Raw genomic sequence first — 20,755 nt, 5'->3', positions numbered from 1 at the left:
ATTGAAATATGGGATTTAAACTCATAAGGAGGTAGTGCTGATTAAACATAGGCGAGATGAATTAATTATGTATTATATGTATAAGGAAGAAGTTGAGAGAATCGCCATGGATGGCATTGAACAAGGTTCATTGAGAGTATGATTGTCCGTAACGGAATAATGGTCTAGCTTGACCGATATGCCATGAAGGAAACAAATATGATTATATGTGTGCATTAATGTGTGGAATTCTCCTTGGAAATGGCTACTATGTAGAGATTCAGGTGTTACGAAGCATAAGAGGATTGATCCATGATGGAGGTCCCTTGGAAATCTCAAAGAATGAATATCGTAATTTAAAATGGCCTAGTTACTTGTGGATGTTGTAATGCATTGTGAATAATACCTAATGGCCTGATGGCCAACATACCTAAATAAGCAAGGAAGAGATAATGGACTATGGATTTGAACGGTAACATGACAGAAAAAACTATTAAAAGTTAGAAAACGTGTACGAAATTACGAAGAGAATGTGAATTATGATAATAGTGACTTATGTGTAAACTATCAGTGAGAAGAATGAAATGAGAGAGTAAGACGAATTGACTTATATGTAACAGGGTATATTATACCACTACTGCTATGATTATGGGGATAGCCCCATGTGAATATACCAAAGATATTTTGCTGTTATATATACAGAGGTGAGACAGACACTGTGATCTGGAGTGTACGGAGTACCAGTTTTGCCGTTATATACGGATATGTTATAAGTATGAACTCCCCTGTGTACTGGGTACACGTTTGCTGTTGTATACAGATGTGATATAAATATGAACTCCTCTGTGCACTGGGTGCACGTTATGAGACTTGATATTACCATCTCTGTGCGGCCTATGTGCCCGGAGTGTGTAGCCATCTCCGTGTGGATTATGTTCCCGGAGACTATTATTATGTTATATGAGTGATATGAGATAAGGAAGTATCCCGCAGTGATGAGACTGCTATTATAGTTGAGTTGGTCTACATAAGTGCTCAAATAAGAAACGTTGGGAATACTATTAGAACACAGTCAGCAGGTGGTAGTTATCATTACTGCAAGGATCATATGGGTGGATTCTCTGATCGGTGGGTCATTACATCTGGGGCCCTGAGGACAGCAAGAGCTCGAGCGGTTAAAACCTGTGAATGTTGTTACCCACTGTATCGAGAGAGTTCTTCCATGTGATTAACGCAAAAATGAGGTCAGATGTTTGTAAATGAACAAAATACGTCAGATTTGGATATAAGAGGTGAGGCATAGTGTGTAAGAATTTAGAAGTGTGATAGTGAAGCACTATTGTGGGTGTAAAGTAAGTTCGATGAAATAATTTCGGCTCCAAGTGAGGTAATAAGTTTGTTGGAATCCTCGCCTTATGATAAAAGAGATAATAATGTGATTTAATGCTGACAGATGGAGTAAGTGTCCTTCTAAGAAGGCCGGTGATGATCAAGAGTTCAGGTTAAAACGGTGAATTATTAACCCTTAGAAAAGCTAAATTGTCATGGAATCAAGCGCAAATGTGTAATAATAGTTGGAAACTGGAATTGCGATCGGTTGCCTAAAAGTTGATAGCTTGGTTGTACTGATAGAGTGGATTGAGGAGTGTTATATATAATCGCATATGCCACTTATGGTGGAAAGTGTGTGGAAAATGCACAATGATAATATTGTTTTGGTTAAGTATTAATGAGGTATGACTGAGTGTTTGTGGTAGCTTTGAATATTCTGAGAGATTGAGATACCAATCGGTGGGGAATTGTATAAGTAGTGGCAAGGATGGATTTAGTTTTATGTGACTTGATAATGAAGTTTCAAAGATTCCTATAGGATGAGACTTGTATGTGAGAGACATGACATTTTTAGTGGTCCCTCAGTTAATAGGGAAATGGGTGTTGAAAAAGGATTCGTCCCAAGGTATTTGGTGAAAGTTGGTAAAACTGTAAGGTGATATTATATTGAATTTGTCATCCAGGATTAAATGACGAGGATTACGAAGAAGTAGTATAAATAAGTGGAACAAATGGTTAAGTTGCAACACCGGAGTGGAATGAAAGCTGAAAATAGTTAGTGGGAGAAAATATTAAGCATGAGGCCTTCATGTGGAGGTCATTAATGAGTGTTGTGTTTAGACTGTGAGAGGTCTAAGTATGGAGTTGAGCTGGTTGAGTTGGTAAAGTCGAGATGGTTAGGCTAATAAAGAGTTTAACAATGAGTGTAAATTATGAATATGAATTTGTAGGTGGAAAAATTTCATGAATATTTGTGGTCGAAAGGCCTTATAGGGCTAATCGAAAATATAAACTAGTATGGGTATTGCTAGTTTCGTATCACAAAGAGAAAGATATAGTTGTGAGTACCTAAAAAGAGGTGAAGACACGTGACAAGGAAAAATAAAGTATATGAGTATAGAATTTAATGTGAGTCGTAATTGTAGGACACGACAAAGTGCCTTTGAAACTAGAAAGTATGTGCTTGGGTGAAAGCCAAGAAAACAACGAAATGATAAGAGTAGTAACAGTAATAGAAAGAAATGGTTGTTGGGGTATTGTGAAAACAGTGAGGACAGCGAAAAGAGTTAAGTACTAAAGAACATGTGAGTTGGAAATACTCCAGGAATAACTAGTGAATGTGCATGAGAACGGTTAGAGCCTAGTATGAAAACGATTAGGTGCTTTTGAGAACGACCATGGGTCAGAAGGATGGATAAAGATGAGAATGAGGTAAATTGATACCGACAAATCCGTAATATGGTTATATTATTACCTACAAATCAGCGAAAGAGAAACGGTAAACCAGAGAAAGTTTAAAGTATTGGGAATTAAAATGTCACAGAACCATGGGAGACGAGTAATTATGAAGGATCAAAGGATAATGAGTATCATAAAAAGGAGATCATGCTTGTGATAAAAGTAATATGGTAAAGATACACACTTGAGGATGCTACTTGGGAGCGGGATGATGAGATTCTCCGGCTGTGTCCTGAGTTAGCGGGTGAGTATGATTTAATTTTGCGGACAAAATTCTAAAAAGTTGGGGTGAATATAACACCTCACAATTTTAAATAAAGTAATTAAAATATTAAGTGAGCAATCAAGTGATGGATTAGTGAAAATCCAAAAGATTAGGCCAAAATACAAAGAAAGGGCAAAACGGTAATTAGCCAACACGCAACCCTAGGAAGATAAAATTAAGTACAAGGTCTCAGATGGTAAAAATAACCCTGGAAATGGGTTCAGAACGAAAAATTGAGTGGACAGGCAAGTTTCAGAAAAATCAGTGAATAGTGTTTTTCGCGGGTAAAAATACCGCGGTACGATTGCACCGTAAAATGTGCTGATTGCGTTTTGAGCTCTAGGTTTCAAATATGAGTTAAAAATGGTCTAATGAGTTAGGAAATATGATTTCTTATAATATTCGATGAAATTAAGACAGTTTGGGGAAGCGTGCCAATGGCGCGCATAATAGCTTAAAACAGTGTTTTCTCCGAACGAATGGAGGACTCTTAATTCATCTGATCAAGCCTATTTAAAGGGGAATAGTTAATGTTAAAAATTTGAGTTTCTAAATAGGTTGTGAATTTACGGACGTTTAGTGGAATCGGAGGAAAATTCGGATTAGTTTTAAATCGCGTGAGGTGGCAGTGGGACCCACCCCACTTAAGTGACTTAAGCCACATGTGCTTGGCACTATTCATGCATCACTTTCCTCCCTCTTCTTGCTCAAACCCGCAGCCACCATAGCCCTTCCCCTCCAAGATTTCATTTCACCATAACTTAGCCATTTCTTCACCAAATCCATTGATTCTTGTCTTGAAATTTGATGGAAATGGCCTTCTAAATCCATTGGTGGTACTCCCAAGCCTTGAAAGCCACTAGATTTTGAGAAAAACCCTCCCCAAAGCTGCGGCCCTTTCCTTTAGATTTGTGAAAATGGTGTTGATTGATGCTCCAATGGTGGAGTATGTTTAGGAGGAGCCTTGTGTCAAGCTTTTGGGTGAGTTTCCTTGTGTTCCAATGGTTTAATTTTGTGGTTGAATTTATGAACCCTAAAGAGGGCTTGTTGGATTGATGTGTTTAGAGAGCTCAATTGGAAAATGTTTGTACATGAATGTGTCTTAGAATGATGTGTAGTAGCCATAAATGCAATAAAAATTATTGATGAAAAATGTGAATTTTTAACTTAGAAAATTTTGAGGTTGTCATGACTTTGAGTTTTGAAAATGTGTTAGGATTGGATTGATGAGTTGTTGTATGATTGTATGTTGATATAATAGGATTGTATGAGGTGTGGAATGATTAAAGTTGTATGGAAATTCCTTGGAATGCCATAGGGTAAAATTCGATTCTTTGAGGAAAGATTGAGGAATTGATGTTGAAAAATGATTTGGATGATGATTTGTGTAGTTATATGGTGCTTAGATGGGTTGTGTTGTGCTTGGAGAGTGTTTGAAACAATGGAAAAAAATGAATTGTGTTAGAGACCTAAATGAGCCCAGAATGAAATATTTCGCAAAACGATGCGTAAATGTCGAAAAACGGAAAAACGACGATTGAACTAGCCTATAAACAACCTAAGGGAGTGTTATAAAATGAGAAAGAGAATTTAAGAAAATAAATCTCAAATTTACACCTACATGGCCGAACCTCCAAGGGGAAAAGGGGTGATTTGGCGATTTTCGCGTTTTGATGTAATTCGACGCGAAAATGACGAACCGGCACTTGAACTGGCCTATTGATGACCTAATGAGACGTAACAAAATGAGAAAGAAAATTTAGAAAAATAAATCTCACATTTACACTACAATGGCCGAACCATCAAGGGAGGATGGGGAGGATTTTTGTGTTTTTGCGTTTTGATACTATTTGACGAGTACTGATGGATGTACGTTATTGTATAGGTTGCCGTACATCGACCTGAATCCCGAATCTTGAATCAGTGAATTGCCCTTGGTCCGGGACCAAGTGGATTGAGGTAAGAAATTGGTTCATTGCATGTGTAATTATAAATTAACATGTATGGGTTGAACTGAGAGTGATTGGGAATGTCCTCTGTGTAGGCATTCCGCTGTGTACCGAGTTGAGGGATAAGCTGCTACGGAGCTTGTGGAAACACGAATTAAGGTAACCTCTTGGTACTGGGGCTTGTTCCCCTTTTCTGTTCCACCTTGCCAGTTGATGGTAACGGTAGGAAGTGTGTATGAATAGTATATAACACATGAGCATGCATGCATTATTGCTATGGGTACTTATGTACCGAGTCTCTGGCCAGTAGACAGTTTTATTAGCCTTCGGGCATTTTCGGACTTCCGCTGGATAGGTCTCCAGGAGGGAGTTCCAGTTGACTGCGGTCATGGTGTGTGATCCGGGTAGGAGCACACTAGGAATGTCTTTGGCGTTTTGGTTGGTTTGGGCATCATGGTTGTGGTTTCTGTGAACACACCTTGGATGATACCCATAGGCTTATATATGCCGAGGGCGTACGTGGAATTGGGGTTACCATCCCGTATCGTCGTATTTTGTTTTCTTTATATTCCCCATTCTCTAAATCCCTTGCTATATCTCGTTTTCAAAGTGGTTGTTGTATTCTATTGATATGCATCGAAGTGAACCATTGGGTGGAGTTTTCTCCAGAACCTCTTGGTTACTGAGATATATTCGTATATCTCACCCCGTCTCGGGGCATTTATTTCAGGAGGTAGCAGTGGAGCAGGAGCCTCGGGCAAGAGGCCCGCAGAGTGAGCGATGGAGCGTTTCTTATTTTGCATTTTGTTGGCCGTGTGGCCTAGGCTAGACTTAGGGCATGAACATGTCATTTGTATTTATTAGTAGCTTCATTAGCATCTTGTTCATGCCATTTTGCCTAAGTCTAGTAGTGATGTATTTGGTTATGTTGTCTTTTAAATTAAGTTGAAATTTTAGAAGAATGTAATTTGAAGTTTTAGTTTCAAGTTGTAATTTGTAAAGCCATATTGTAATAGTATTGATGCATGTCTAATTATGATGGAAGGGCCTTAGGCCTATTTTAGGTTATGATAATATGTATGATGAAAATATGCATGAAAAAGGTGTTAGTGATTGCAACTACTTAAGAATGATTAATATGGACTCTATGTTTAATAACTATAAACTGGATTGGGTTGTAAGTGCCCCAAGGCGTTGTTGGTCCTTGTGTGTGCCACCCATTGGATTATTACTGTATTATCATGTGTTTATTAGGTACATTTGAGGTTTAAATGATCTTTTACAAATTTGGGATTATTGGAAAAACAAAGGAAACTCTGGCGAATTTTCTGTAGAATTGGCAGATTTTAGGAGAACTTCGGGAGAGCATATCTCCCTCCATAGAAGTCCCCTAGGGACGTGCCATACGCCATTTTGAAGGTTGAGATGTCCTCTACCTTGTGTCAAAATTTGAGGAAATTCTGGGTTGATCTTCGGCCTGAAACAAATAGAGAAACACGGACTGCCCATGTGCCCCTGCACCTGAGGCAGATTCTGGACCGGATTTGGGAAATTAATTCCCGCTTCGTTTCTCCGCCAAATTAAGCGTGTGATATATCAAAATGAATTTTTAGATGTCTAGTTTGTAGGATAAAAATTTGAGAGCAAATGGTTGAGTGGATTGAGTGCAGTAATTCGAGCAATGTGAGTGGTTTGGAGCTGTTTTTGGGGTTGTTTGGGCTAATTGCTTATCCAACTTCAAACGGCGATAACCGGAGCAAATGAGCTCCGAATTGAGCGTATGTTAGCTTGTTAAAAAGGGAATTAAGTAATACAAAAATATAATCTGAGAAGAAGGGTTGGTTGCGATCGGTTTGGTCTCAGAAAAATTTAGAGTGAAACATGTTCGAATTGGTAAAAATGTAAAGTTGGAAATAGGCTAAGTGAGTTTATGGGAACTCCTTAGTAACTCATAATAAATGATGTAAGTTATAAAAATAGTTGAAATAAGTCTTCCGCAAGAGTTTACGGTTACGGTCACAGCTTTTAATTATTACGCTTTTTATGATTTAAATGCTCGCGTATAGTCGGAAAAAATCTATTCTCGTTTTTTTAAATGAACTGCTGTGATTGTAACTGCGCTTAATATCATAATTAATGTTAACAATACCGGTACGTAACGGGCTGTTACATCAGCATTCAGCAGCAAGTAAAGGAAGATTATTGAGAGGAATCTCAACTCAAGAGGCTCAGTGTCGGGGGCAATCAAGAGGACTAGCTCAGAAATGCCTCTGTTCAGTGTCTTTTTTGAGCTGAGCTACAAATACAAAAAGAAATACATGTTTTATGGTCGTTGAAACAAAAAAAAAGAAAGAAAAAAAGCGCAATAACACACTTAAAATAAATGGAAGAACCAATGAAATGAAATGAAAGCAGAGGCGAAAGAAAGTTCCTTTCCTGTGAGTTGAGCTGCTGCTTGTAGTTGGTAGCTTATCTTGTTGAACAAGATCTTCAACAGTATTGTTATTGTGAGTTGAGCTGAGAATCGGCCAAAGGTAACCACCATTTTTGTGATTTGATTGAAAGAAAGAAAGAAAACTTGAAGAAGAACATTCATTCAAGTCAGATTCAATGAATCGTTTGTTTAGAAGGAAGAGAAGATAACGAAAAGAAAAGGTAACCAACCATTTTTGTGATTTGATTGAAGGGTGAGAAGAGAAGAGAAGAGGGGGCTTAGGGTTTTTCTTTGGTGGAGAAGAGAGAGAGGGAGAAGAAAGAGAGGAATGAGTGAGTGTAATTAAATTAAATCCCGCCCAATTAAATTACATTTTTTACGTTTAAGCTAGATGCCAGTGAAAATTAAAATTAAACAATGAAAACATATATGTACGAGTAAACAAGAGAATACATCGATATTAGTAGCAAGGACTCTCTTTGGGGGGAAAGATACAAGGATTATAGACTACAGAATAGGTGAATGAATGATACAGTGCTACACAGCACAGCTAGATAGTTTTAATATAATAACACTATCATTTTTTGGAAACAAAAAAAGCTTCAAAAATCCCTAAGAAGCCAAGATTTTGAGAAAGTGAAAGAGAGAGACACGTAGAGAGAGAGAGAGAAAGGTAGGAGCTCAGGAGAGAAGCAAGGAAACAAAAAAAAAAAGAAGTGCGCAATTAATAACCAATGAAGCTCTCTTGTCAAATCACAACATTAGGTGCTCTGAGGATGATCTGACTCTGATCTTCGATCAACAGAACAATAGTCTAGCATCTCTCCTATTCCCTAAATAAAGTAACACAAACAGGGCAATTAAACTTCAATCTTATTAAGAAATTGTTCAAATCCATTTTTTTATTTATTTTCTTCTCTTTAAATTAATCACACACTAAACTTAAACAACTATTAAGCTCCTCTTATATACTTTTTAAAAGCAGAGGCAAAGTAATAATACTGAGTGAACTGAAACTGAGCTTCTAAGATTCATTCAGTTATAAAAAACTTATCACTACAAACAAAAGTAACAATACAGATACAATGAATAAACCATAGACTATAGAGCACAAACAAATACATGACGTACAGTATTAATAATGAGGATTTAAGAAAAAATAAAGGTATGGTATGGTATGGTATTGGAAGTTACCTTATCCTCAGCAGCAAGTAAAGGAAGATTTTTGAGAAGAATCTCAACTCAAGAGGCTCAGAGTCGGGTGCCATCAAGTGGATAAATGCCTCTGTTCAGTGTCTTTTTTAAGCTGAGCTACAAATACAAATAAAAATACATGTTTTATGGTCGCTGAAACAAAAAGGAAAAAGAAAAAAACGCAATAACACACATAAAATAAATGGTAGAACCAACGAAAAGAAATGAAATGAAATAAAAGCAGAGGCGAAAGAAAGTTCCTTTCCTGTGAGTTGAGGAGCTGCTTGTAGTTGGTAGCTTATCTTGTTGAACAAGATCTTCAACAGTATTGTTATTGTGAGTTGAGCTGAGCTTGATTGAAGAGAAGGGGGCTAGGCTTAGGGTTTTTCTTTGGTGGAGAAGAGAGAGAGAGAGAGAGAGAGAGAAGAAAGAGAGGAATAAGTGAGTGTTATTAAATTAAATCCCGCCCAATTTTAGATGAAAAAACTTTGAAAATTGTAAATTGTAAATTTGTGATCTGAGATGAGACTGCATCTGCATGTTTCGGATTATGCATTGAGAGGTGAGAGAGACTGAGAGCAATGGTTGGTTATTTTGATCAGTTTTGTTTTGGCCCAATCCAATCCATCTTTAATTAATTATAATAAAACTTTAACTTATAATATTTGCGCTGAAATCAAATTATTATAGATTACCTGCTAAAAAGCGCGCGCGTGGTCAAGTGTCCAAAGCACATTACATTGATTTGCATTGGAGAGGGCCACACTTGACTTGACAATCAGACACTACACTACACTGAGTAAAAGCAATGCAATGAATGGACTTGGGTCGGGTGTTATTTTCAGCATCATCATCTTTGTTTTGTTTTGTTTTGGGCCCAATCCAATCCAAATATCCAATCCATCTTTGTTTTGTCACTTACATACATCGAGGAGGGAGGGATTTCTTAATTCTAAATAAATAAATGTTAATTAAAATGCTAATTAATATATCTGATTCTATATCCTATACTATACTACCGTAGAAGGAGAGGAGGGGGGAATAAATTATTATTATTAACTACTCAATGAAAGAATTAAATTATAGAACAATTTCGGATCTTAAAAAAATTATTTAGAAAGTATCTCATAGACTTTCTTTTACATAGAGGGCCTATAAACTTATAGGCCGACCTATTATATATTATTCATTTTAAATTAAATAAATAAATTATTATTTTAATGGTTTTGAATAATAAAATTATATTATTTTAATTATTTTCTTTAATTATTGAACGTCTTGTAGGCTTAAACAGGCTAACAAGTCTATGTCAAGACTTTTGTTTTTTAAATATACGTCATGCTAAATTTATAATTTGGGCGTACACAAGCTAACGAATCTGGCCATGCCTAAATTATTTTACATGTGTCTGACCTATTTAAGCTAAAGCCTATCTCTATCCATCCTATTTACACCCCCCTACTTTTAACAATGGTTTTTCGTTGTTGATTAAATGTGAGTACTATAAACATGCTTTTAACGTTGGTTGGCCCGCCCCGCCCCGCCACCAACCCGCCAAAAACGAGACAGGGCGGGTTAACCCGCCATTAAATATGGGGGGGAAAAATGAACTCACCCCGTTTTATGGTGGGTTGGCGGGTCAACCCTCCAACCCGTCAATTAAAAAAATAAATAATTAAAATTTAAAAATAAATTATATTTTATTAATTTTTCTAATTTTATTTTATTTTATTTCACACTTCTTTTAATTTTTCTCAATCCCAATCTTAAATGTATACTAATATTTGTCAAAACATTCTTTAGGAACTCATTCGTCTCCATATAAAGATAACATTTGTCATAAATAAAATTGTTATTCTTTATTTTTTCTAAGAAGTACTAATGTAAAAAAAAATTGGATATCACAAAAATTTAATGACAAATGAAATACTACTTAATTGTAAAATATATATATATATATAACCCGACGGGTCAACCCGTTTTGACCCACTTCTAGGCGGGGCGGGTTGAAGTGGGTTGGTGGGTTGAAAATCTCAACCCAACTCTTCCCGTTTTGGCGGGTTGACCCGCCGGGCAGTGGCGGAGCCACGTTGTGGCCTACAGTTGCCTTGGCACTGGCTTATTTAGCCACGTTCATTTAGCTACATTTGAAAAGTAGCAAATTCTGTTCAAATTTTTTGAAAATTAGCCACGTTTTGGTCGTAGCCAAAGAACCGTAGCTATTTGGGCACTAGCTGAATTTTTTGGCACTTGCTAACATGTCATGCTGGCTCCGCCACTGCCGTCGTGCTCAACCCATATTGTCACCCCTAAATTTACATATAAAGTAGAGTCATCAAAACAGGCTATCTCTTCCTGTTAGGCCCTAGCTCGCACGAGTTAAGGCAAAAAATCCTACAAATAAAAAAGCCTGCATGAGCCAAAAACTTATATAATCCCACGAGATATCCACGAGCCAAAATTTCATATAAGTCAATCATTTGTCATTAATTAAAATTGTGACAGTAGCAAACAGGCATCACCAAAACCTTATCTGAAATTTCCATCCCTGATCCATCTACCGCTCCCAACTTCTACACTATATAATCAACTATAATGGAAAGAACAAAAAATCTTTACGTAATCCTCTAAGACAAGCAATCAATGAGATAAAATAAACCATGTTGTCATATAATTGAATGGAAATTGATTTCTCCGGAGAAACTATTCCCCTATTACAGACTCATAAAAATGTCACTTATATTTAATGGGTATGCAGAAGAGGAATAATTTCTTATGCAACATGAGACACTAGGAAAACTATTGCCACTTTGTTATTCCTCACTTTAACATAAATTCGTTACATTAATTATGCATTTGCTACTTTAGAGTAATAACCAACAAAATAGCTTTAGGCTTCTTTTCAATGGTATGAGATTCACCATTATTGCCTTTATTTTATTTAGCTGTTGATTTCATTAGCAATTTTCATCTAGCTTCTTTCCTTTGTCATTATTTTCTATCATCCCACCATAGCGGAATGTGGTTGACAGTGCTTGATGAAGTGGGAGGTGAAAGTAAAGGATGGGGACAGTGAATTCAGAAAATATCTCTGTCCTTTGCAGAATCTGCATCATCGAAATTCAAAACTTAGATAGAAATATAAACCATCCAAATGGAAAAATAAAAGGACGTTTGAAAAATAAACACCAAAAATGAGAAAGATCATGTGGCAGATACTAGGGGTGTTAATGGGCCGAGCCGAGCCGAGCCGAGCTTTGATCTTAACGGGCCAAGCCTGTATTTAAACGTGTCAGACTGGCCTTAGCCTGTTACCTGTTACGTATATAATATTAGCCTGTGGCCTGGTTCGTTTACAAAAAATAAAAGCCTATCTCAAGCCTGTGGCCTGTTTATTTATTAAAAATAAAAACCTTACATTCCAATTTGTAGCCGTATTCAGCCCATTAATCATGCACTGATATGTATTTTTTTGTAAGAAAATAATAGTTGTTTCTTTTATAATAAAAAAACATTAATATTAAAAAATAAAAATAACAACATCACCTTTACTTTATTTTACGTTGCTTTTCCTTAATTTTCTTCCACATTCTAGATTTTTTACATTAAATTTTCTTCCACATTTCTTAATATTCTAGATTTTTTACACTAGATTTGAACCCCACCAATAAATTTTCTTCCACATTTTACATTAATTTTTCTTCCACGGTCGCCGCCATAAGCATCAGTATAAGCCGTGGAATCTGCATGGCTTATAAAAATAGATGATGAACATGACTTAGATCGGGGAGAAGAGATAGAGCAGAGACAGAAAACTGAGAAAAGGATGTTGAAATGATTAATATAAAAATATAAATAATAAATAAATTTAATGTATATGGGCCAGCCTCCAAGGCTTCAAGGCCGGGCTTGGCTATGAAAGCCTGAGGCCTTTTAAATAAAAAAGCTTTTGCATGAGTATAAGTCTGGGCTTAATAATAAAATAAGACGAGCCGAGCCGAAACGGGCCGGGCCTAAGGCCCCTGATAGGCCCTTGGCCTTATTATCACCCCTAGCGGATAGCATAAGTCCCACCACACCTAATAATTTCAATCATTTTTACCTTTCAAGAATCAAGTACTGGATTCGAGATAATTTACACTTTCAATCTCAGCTACTTTACCTTGAAGATTATCTCTGAAAATACACATGATAAAGCCCAAAAATGGTGAAATAGCCTGCATAGTATACACAGCTAACCTCGTACACATGCATAATTGAAGTGAACTTTCTTCTTTTCCTTTTTTTCCTAACATACAAGTATTGTTGAGTTTTAAATGCACACCTACACGGTGTCTCATACCCTTTTATAAAATTTACACATTTTAAATTGGAAAAATTAATTGTCATTTTTTTTTGTAAATAATTAATTATCATTTTAAATTAGATGACTTTTATTTTAGGTCTCTCTGCTTCTAATTATACAGAGGAAAGAAAATATTAAAAATCATTAAATATATATTAAAACGATATAATTTTATTTAGAATAATATAAAATCATGTCCTTTAAAATAAAAAATATTTTCCCTTTTTTTTGTAACTAAATATTTTCCCTTTAAAATTTAAAAAAGAGGACTAAAAAAATAAATAGACAACCTTATAATTTTGAAGAAATGCTTATGATAAAATAAATAAATTTTCTCTCTTTCCACCAAACAGATCATGGATTTAAAACAACAGTTATTCAGTAATCTAGATCTATAAGCGAGCACAAATATCTAGAATTTTCTCCACCTTTCATATATATATATATATATATATATATTAGTAAGACATTTCTGTTTCAGAATATGGTAGTGGACTAGTGTCATCTCTATACAAGTCCATGTATCATATATATTTGTCATCTTCTTACGTCATATATGTTTTTATCAATTAGGTATAATAATTACTCCTTTTCAAAAAATATAACAACTCTTGTTGATAATTTTTACTAAATCATCGTGAGTTTGATTCATGTTGATGCTCCTTCATAGGTCAATTACGTACCACTGTAAGCACTTGCTGAAACATGTAAATAGAACAATTTTACCCCCTTTTGTCCCTTTTATGTAACCCTGCTCAATCATAATTTGAGGCTATATAATCCAAAGAGTTATCTACTCCTCTTATATAACTCAAAAACATTAACATATTGAATAATCTATGGACATTTATACTAGTAATTGACACTTCGGTATCATTCACAAAAATTTTAGAAAGCTAAATTTTCCATCCACATTAGACTCATCAGTCTTTACAAATAATCTTGTTCAATCATTCACAAAAAATGTCGATGTTGATCAGACTAATTATTAACCAAACAAGAACAATAGTGAAAATAAAAGTATAAAAATAGAAAGAATGCATGGTTACGTGACTTGTTGGTTATACAAACTCAAAGAAAATACAAATGAATGGAGGTCAATCTCAGTAGAGAACAAATCTGGGAAGCCAAAGAATTAAATTTGAATCCCATTTACAACTACATAGACAACAAATAATTGGTGTTATCAACTACATAGACAACAAATAATCCGAGTCAATCATTTGTGTAATAATCCGAGTCAATCATTTGTGTAGGATCATAAAGATCAAAGTCAGAATCAAAGTCCAAGTCCAAGTCCAAGTCTTCATTTAAGATTGAGCCTATTGAGCTTAAATTGGTAAGATGTGAAGCATAACTGCCATCCTGGCTTTGGTCAGCCAACCCCTGAAATGGCACAATATTACTTGTTTGCCTAGGACTAATCATCTCACCAGATGAAGAGGATATTTAAAAGGACTGACTTGCTGGGTTGCCTTAGACCTGATTCTTTTCAGTCGAAGTCTTTATTTCTGCAGCAATTAAAAAAACAAATAAAGTTCTATAAATGAAAAACTATGGTTTTATGAAATTAAAGCAGAAAGGAAAAGAAAAAAATACCTGCAGATGGCTGGCCACATGCGCCCTAGTAAGATGCTTCTCAGCCTTCATCAATTGAAGAATTTTTCTAGGTACAACCTCTGCAATCAAAAGAACATACAAATGTGTCAGACTTCATTAACAATAATGCCATGACATCTACTCCAGTGCACTACAGATTAGGAAGAGTATTTGAGAAAGCATTCAAAATTATGTTGAACAAAAAAATACAGCAATTGGAAAAATACAGCAAACATATACTTTTGCAATACAAAAAAAAAACCCAGAGTTTTCACAGGAATGGAAAAAGGCATCATTGTTCCATTTTTGGCAGCGAATGGAAGACACAGTTGGGACCAATTGGGCAGCTTCCAGCTCTCATGAGACCAAATTAATCATGATCGAATTAAGGAAAATTTGAATTTTGATTTGTTCAGTTCTCGAGAGATGCCAAATAAGTATATTAGCTTACTCCAAGGAAAGGATTACTGAAATAGAGGAATACATGGGCAGTAGATTTGTTTGTTATTTGGAAATGCACACTGGTATTAACAACGGAGAAGCCATTTTTTTTTTTTGGTGCAGATTCCAATATTATGACAGAAATTATATATCCAAGTGGGGCTGAGACAGATGTTCGAAGAATTATGGTTGGATTCTGGGCAGTGGATGTGAAGACACTTGTGGAAATAAAGTTTGCAAAGAGAGGTGATGGAACTAGTTTTCACATTGTAATATTATTAGGATTTGATTGCTATTTCTACACAAAAATATAATAAAAATATTGCTAAAATAAAGCAGAAACATCAATTGATTGACCAATTGTAGCAATTAATAACAATTAAGATAACAACTACTTTGCATTGTAGAGAAATAGTGAATAACTTACTGTCAACACCTAAGTCATTAACAGCGGCCACAAAACACCGACCGATGTAGCTCTTCGGTCCAAACAACCCGAGACTGTTTTTGGGTAGATCGGTCCTCTTGGTTAAGACCTTTCTCAAGTTCTACATGAACTTCATCCTCATCTTCCTCCATCTTCTCAGCTTTTTCATCATCTTTATCCTCATCTTCTTCCATCTTCTCAGCTTCATCCTCATCTTCACCTTCTTCCATCTTCTCAGCTTCATCCTCATTTTCATCCTCATCTTCTTTCATCTTCTCAGCTTTTTCATCATCTTCATCTTCTTCCATCTCCTCAGCTTCATCCTCATCATCTTCCATCTTTTCAGCTTTTTCATCATCTTCAACATGATGAAAAACCAACATGTTATCATTCCAATCGAAACCAACATCTAAATATTGCGGAAAAAAAAAGAAAGAAAGAACCATTAATATTTAAAAAATAAATAAAATGGAAAACCCACATATCTAAATATATCCAATGTTAGTTTTGTTAAATAAAACACCAACTGAAAAAACTAACAAACTCAACTAGACAAAATCAAAAAACAAAAAAACCAGTTAATAGTCCAGTAATAAGATGTCTGGGCAGATAGAAACAAAAGCACACAATCGAACATCCACTGTATTATCAAGAAAAAAAAGAAACGAAATCGAAAGAAACGAAAAGCAAGAACATAATGGAAAAGCCACACCCTCAATATTGCCAGAATAATAAAGAAAAAGAAAGAAAGAAACATATATTTCATATGGTATTGACAAAAGACAAGCCACACCCTCAATCTCTATTTTCAAGAAAAAAAAAGGAAAGGAAAGAACACAGTCGAATATCAGCAAGAAACCCACATACTCAATCTTTTCAAGCAAGAAATATCAGCATATAACCTAGGTAATGACACCTTTGTAGGAGTGTTTCCAAACAATACAGGCTGGTTGGGTCATCATCTCCCATTGCATCCCATCTCCCATTGCATCCCATCTCCCATATTCATCCTCATCTTCTTCCATCATCTCAGCTTCATCCTCATCTTCATCCTCTTCCATCTTCTCATCTTCATCCTCATCTACTTGCATCCCATCTCTCATTGCATCCCATCTCCCATATTCATCCTCATCTTCTTCCATCATCTCAGCTTCATCGTCATCTTCATCCTCTTCCATCTTCTCAGCTTCATCCTCATCTTCATCCTCTTCTACTTGCATCCCATCTCCCATTGCATCCCATCTCCCATATTCATCCTCATCTTCTTCCATCATCTCAGCTTCATCCTCATCTTCATCCTCTTCCATCTTCTCAGCTTCATCCTCTTCTACTCGCATCCCATCTCCCATATTCATCCTCATCTTCTTCCATCATCTCAGCTTCATCCTCATCTTCATCCTCTTCCATCTTCTCAGCTTTTTCATCATCTTCAACATGATGAAAAACCAACATGTTATCATTCCAATCGAAACCATAGATATTTAAAAAATAAATAAAATAGAAAACCCACATATCTAAATATATCCAATGTTAGTTTTGTTAAATAAGACACCAACTGAAAAAATTAACAAACTCAACTAGACAAAATCAAATTTACAAAATTAAAAAACAAAAAAACCAGTTAATAGTCCAGTAATATGATGTCTGGGCAGACAGAAACAAAAGCATACAATCGAACATCCACAGTTTTAAAGAAAAAAAAAGAAACGAAATCAAAAGAAAAGAAAAGCAAGAACATAATGGAAAAGCCACACCCTCAATATTGCCAGAATAATAAAGAAAAAGAAAGAAAGAAACAAATATTTCATATGGTATTGACAAGCAACTGTTGACAAGCCACACCCTCAATCTTCTATTTTCAAGAAAAAAAAAGAAACATACTGTATTTTCAAGAAAAGAAAAAAGAAAAGAAAAACGAAAACAAAAGAAAAGAAAAGCAAGAACATAATGGAAAAGCCACCTTCTCAATATTGCCAGAATAATAAAGAAAAAGAAAGAAAGAAACATATATATTTCGTATGGTATTGACAAGCAACTGTTGACAAGCCACACCCTCAATGTTCTATTTTCAAGAAAAAAAAAGAAACATACTGTATTTTCAAGAAAAGAAAAAAGAAAAGAAAAAAGAACACAGTCGAATATCAGCAAGAAATATCAGCAAGAATATGATGTCTGGGCAGACAGAAACAAAAGCATACAATCGAACATCCACAGTTATCAATAAAAAAAAAAGAAACGAAATAAAAAAAAAAGAAAAGCAGAATAATAAAGAAAAACAAAGAAAGAAACATATATATTTCGTATGGTATTGACAAGCAACTGTTGACAAGCCACACCCTCAATCTTCTATTTTCAAGAAGAAAAAAAAAGAAACATACTGTATTTTCAAGAAAAGAAAAAAGAAAAGAAAAACGAAAACAAAAGAAAAGAAAAGCAAGAACATAATGGAAAAGCCACACCCTCAAGATTGCCAGAATAATAAAGAAAAAGAAAGAAAGAAACATATATTTCATATGGTATTGACAAGCAACTGTTGACAAGCCACACCCTCAATCTTCTATTTTGAAGAAAAAAAAAGAAACATACTGTATTTTCAAGAAAAGAATAAAGAAAAGAAAAAAGAACACAGTCGAATATCAGTAAGAAATATCAGCAAGAAACCCACATACTCAATCTTTTCAAGCAAGAAATATCAGCACATAATCAAACATTTTCAAGAAAAAAATAAAAGAAAAGAGAAGAAAAAAAGGGCAGAAGTAACATACCTAGGTATTGACACCTTTGTAGGAGTGTTGCCAAACAATACAGGCTGGTTGGGTCATCATCTACTTGCATCCCATCTCCCATATTCACCAATTCCATTGTCTTGATAAAACAATCCAAGAACAAGAGAAAGAAACAATCAAGAACAAGAGAAAGAAACTAGGAAACCCAAAGAAACCAAGAAAACTTAAAGAAGGAGTGAAAACAGAGAAAGAAACCCTAAGAAAACCTTAAGAAAACAGAGAAAGAAACCCTAAGAAAACCTTAAGAAGAGTGAAAAGAGAGAAAGAAAATTTTTAATTTATATTTTTTGGCGGCAAAACTATGATGACCGTTGTATTCTCTTAACTCTTAACTCTTAAGTTATTTCCGTCCCTCTGAAGTTCTAATTTAGCTACTCTTAAAATTTATTATATTTACTAATTTATATTAGCTAATGTATATACATATTAAAAAATATATGTGTGGATGGACAGCTGAGAAATATATATTCTAATTTTAAGGAAATAAAATTCATTTTAATTATTAAAAATATGAGACATGATTGGGTTGAGAAAAAATTCATCATTATATATATATATATATATATATATATATATATAAATAATTATATTTTGACTAATTACTTTGATTAATTTAATAAAAAAACCCGCGATTCACACTAAAATAAATATAATCATAATAATATTTATTAAAAAATTGGCTTTACTAAATGCTAACATCTTTTAAACAAGAGTAACAGAAGAAAGCTTGAGAAGAAGCATTTACAAAGACCTTAATCTAGATGACTTTAAAGAAACTTTGGTTATTGATACCACCATTTAGAAAAAATTCAACAGACGCTTAAACGAGGATTAAAATGCAATGAACATTATTTACCCCCACCCCCCCCCCCCAAAAAAAAAAAAAGAGAAATGCAAAGAAGATTGAGAGAAGACAATCTTAGAGTTCTATTGGTTGTGTCCCCACAATCACAACATAATACAGAATGAAGAAGAGGTACTTACTTACCAGAGAGGTGACTACTTCAGTTGTTTGATGAAATACTTCTGAGGGATCTACACCACAGAACACTGGCAGGACCTTGGTATATTTGGTTCTGCTCCGCTCCATTATTACCTCCTTAAAACATTTCCAGAGAAAATAGTGTTTACTATTTTCTCTGGAAATGTTTTGAGAAAACAATAACATAAACACTATTTTGAAACGCCTCATCATTATCATGTAAAAAAACACTAGTTGTTTGTTAAGTGCACATGCAAAGAAGAGAGTGGTTCTGATCTGTAATATAATGGGGTAGGTGGTGGCGGTTTCGGTGAACTGAAGACAATGGATCTATGGAAGTGAAATGAGAGTCCAAAGATAATGTAAAGTGAGAGAGAATGGACAGATCACAGCAATAAGTTTTTGAGAAAGGTGAAAGAGAGAGACACGTAGAGATAGAAAGGTAGGAAGCGGAAAAGCTCAAGAGAGAAGAGTGGACGCAAAAAAATAAAAGCAAGCTCTCTTGTCAAATCACAACTTGCACATTAGGTGAAATGAGGACTGACAAAAGCAATTAATGGCTCTGATCTCTGATCAACAGAACAGTAGTATCTCTCTCCTATTCCCCAAATAAACTTTAATCTCATACTACCATCCTTATAAACAAGAGAATACATCGATATCAGGAGCAAGGGACTCTCTCTGTAGGGAAAAAGCGAATGACTATGCATGACACCAGAGATTATAAACTACAGAATAGGTGAATGAATGATACAGGGCTACACAGCACAGCTAGATAGTTTTAATATAATAATCAATGGAGTCATAGCAGCAGGGATTTAAACTACAATTGTTTAAAATTAAAAAAAAATGATATACTATTTAATATGTTTAGAATTTAAAAAAAATAATAATAATATTCTTCATCTTCAATCTTTATTAATAATTTGATAATATCACACTATCATTTTTGGAAAGAAAAAGATTCAAAATTCCATAAGAAGCCAAGTTTTTGAGAAAGGTGAAAGAGAGAGACACGTATAGAAAGGTAGGAAGTGGAAATGCTCAGGAGAGATGCAAGGAACCAAATAAAGCTCTCTTGTCAAATCACAAATTAGGTGCTCTGAGGATCTGACTCTGACTCTGATCTCTGATCAACAGAACAGTAGTCTAGCATCTCTCCTATTCCCCAAATAAAGTAACACAAACAGCGCAATTAAACTTCAATCTTATTAAGAAATTTTTCAAATTCATTTATTTATTTATTTTCTTCTCTTTAAATTAATCACACACTAAACTTAAACAACTATTAATTAACCTCCTCTTATATACATGCATGTTTTTAAAAGCAGAGGCAAAAAGTAATAATACTGAGTGAACCGAAACAGAGCTTCTAAGATTCATTCAGTTATATATAAGAAACTTAACACTACAAACAAAAGTAATAATACAGACAGATACAATGAATGAACCATCATAGAGCACAAACAAATATACATACATGACACGTACAGTATTAATAATGAGGATTTAAGAAAAAATAAAGGTATGGCATGGTATGGAAGGGAAGTTACCTTATCCTCAG

The 20,755-nt window shown here is 34.8% G+C and overlaps 1 long non-coding RNA gene across 1 annotated transcript; it reads left to right on the top strand.

Moving 5' to 3' along the window:
* Window positions 1-4,924: 4,924 nt before the first annotated feature.
* On the top strand, window positions 4,925-5,812 carry LOC133299921 (uncharacterized). The gene is made up of 3 exons (XR_009750001.1): window positions 4,925-4,993; window positions 5,079-5,142; window positions 5,714-5,812. It is a non-coding gene; the product is annotated as an uncharacterized LOC133299921 (long non-coding RNA).
* Window positions 5,813-20,755: the final 14,943 nt, after the last annotated feature.

This window comes from Gastrolobium bilobum, unplaced genomic scaffold (genome assembly GCF_033153095.1).
Source record: "Gastrolobium bilobum isolate Gb01-03AN ecotype WA unplaced genomic scaffold, APGP_CSIRO_Gbil_v1 utg293335, whole genome shotgun sequence".
Classification (NCBI taxonomy): Eukaryota; Viridiplantae; Streptophyta; class Magnoliopsida; order Fabales; family Fabaceae; genus Gastrolobium; species Gastrolobium bilobum.
This window is presented reverse-complemented; position numbering and strand designations above follow the sequence as displayed.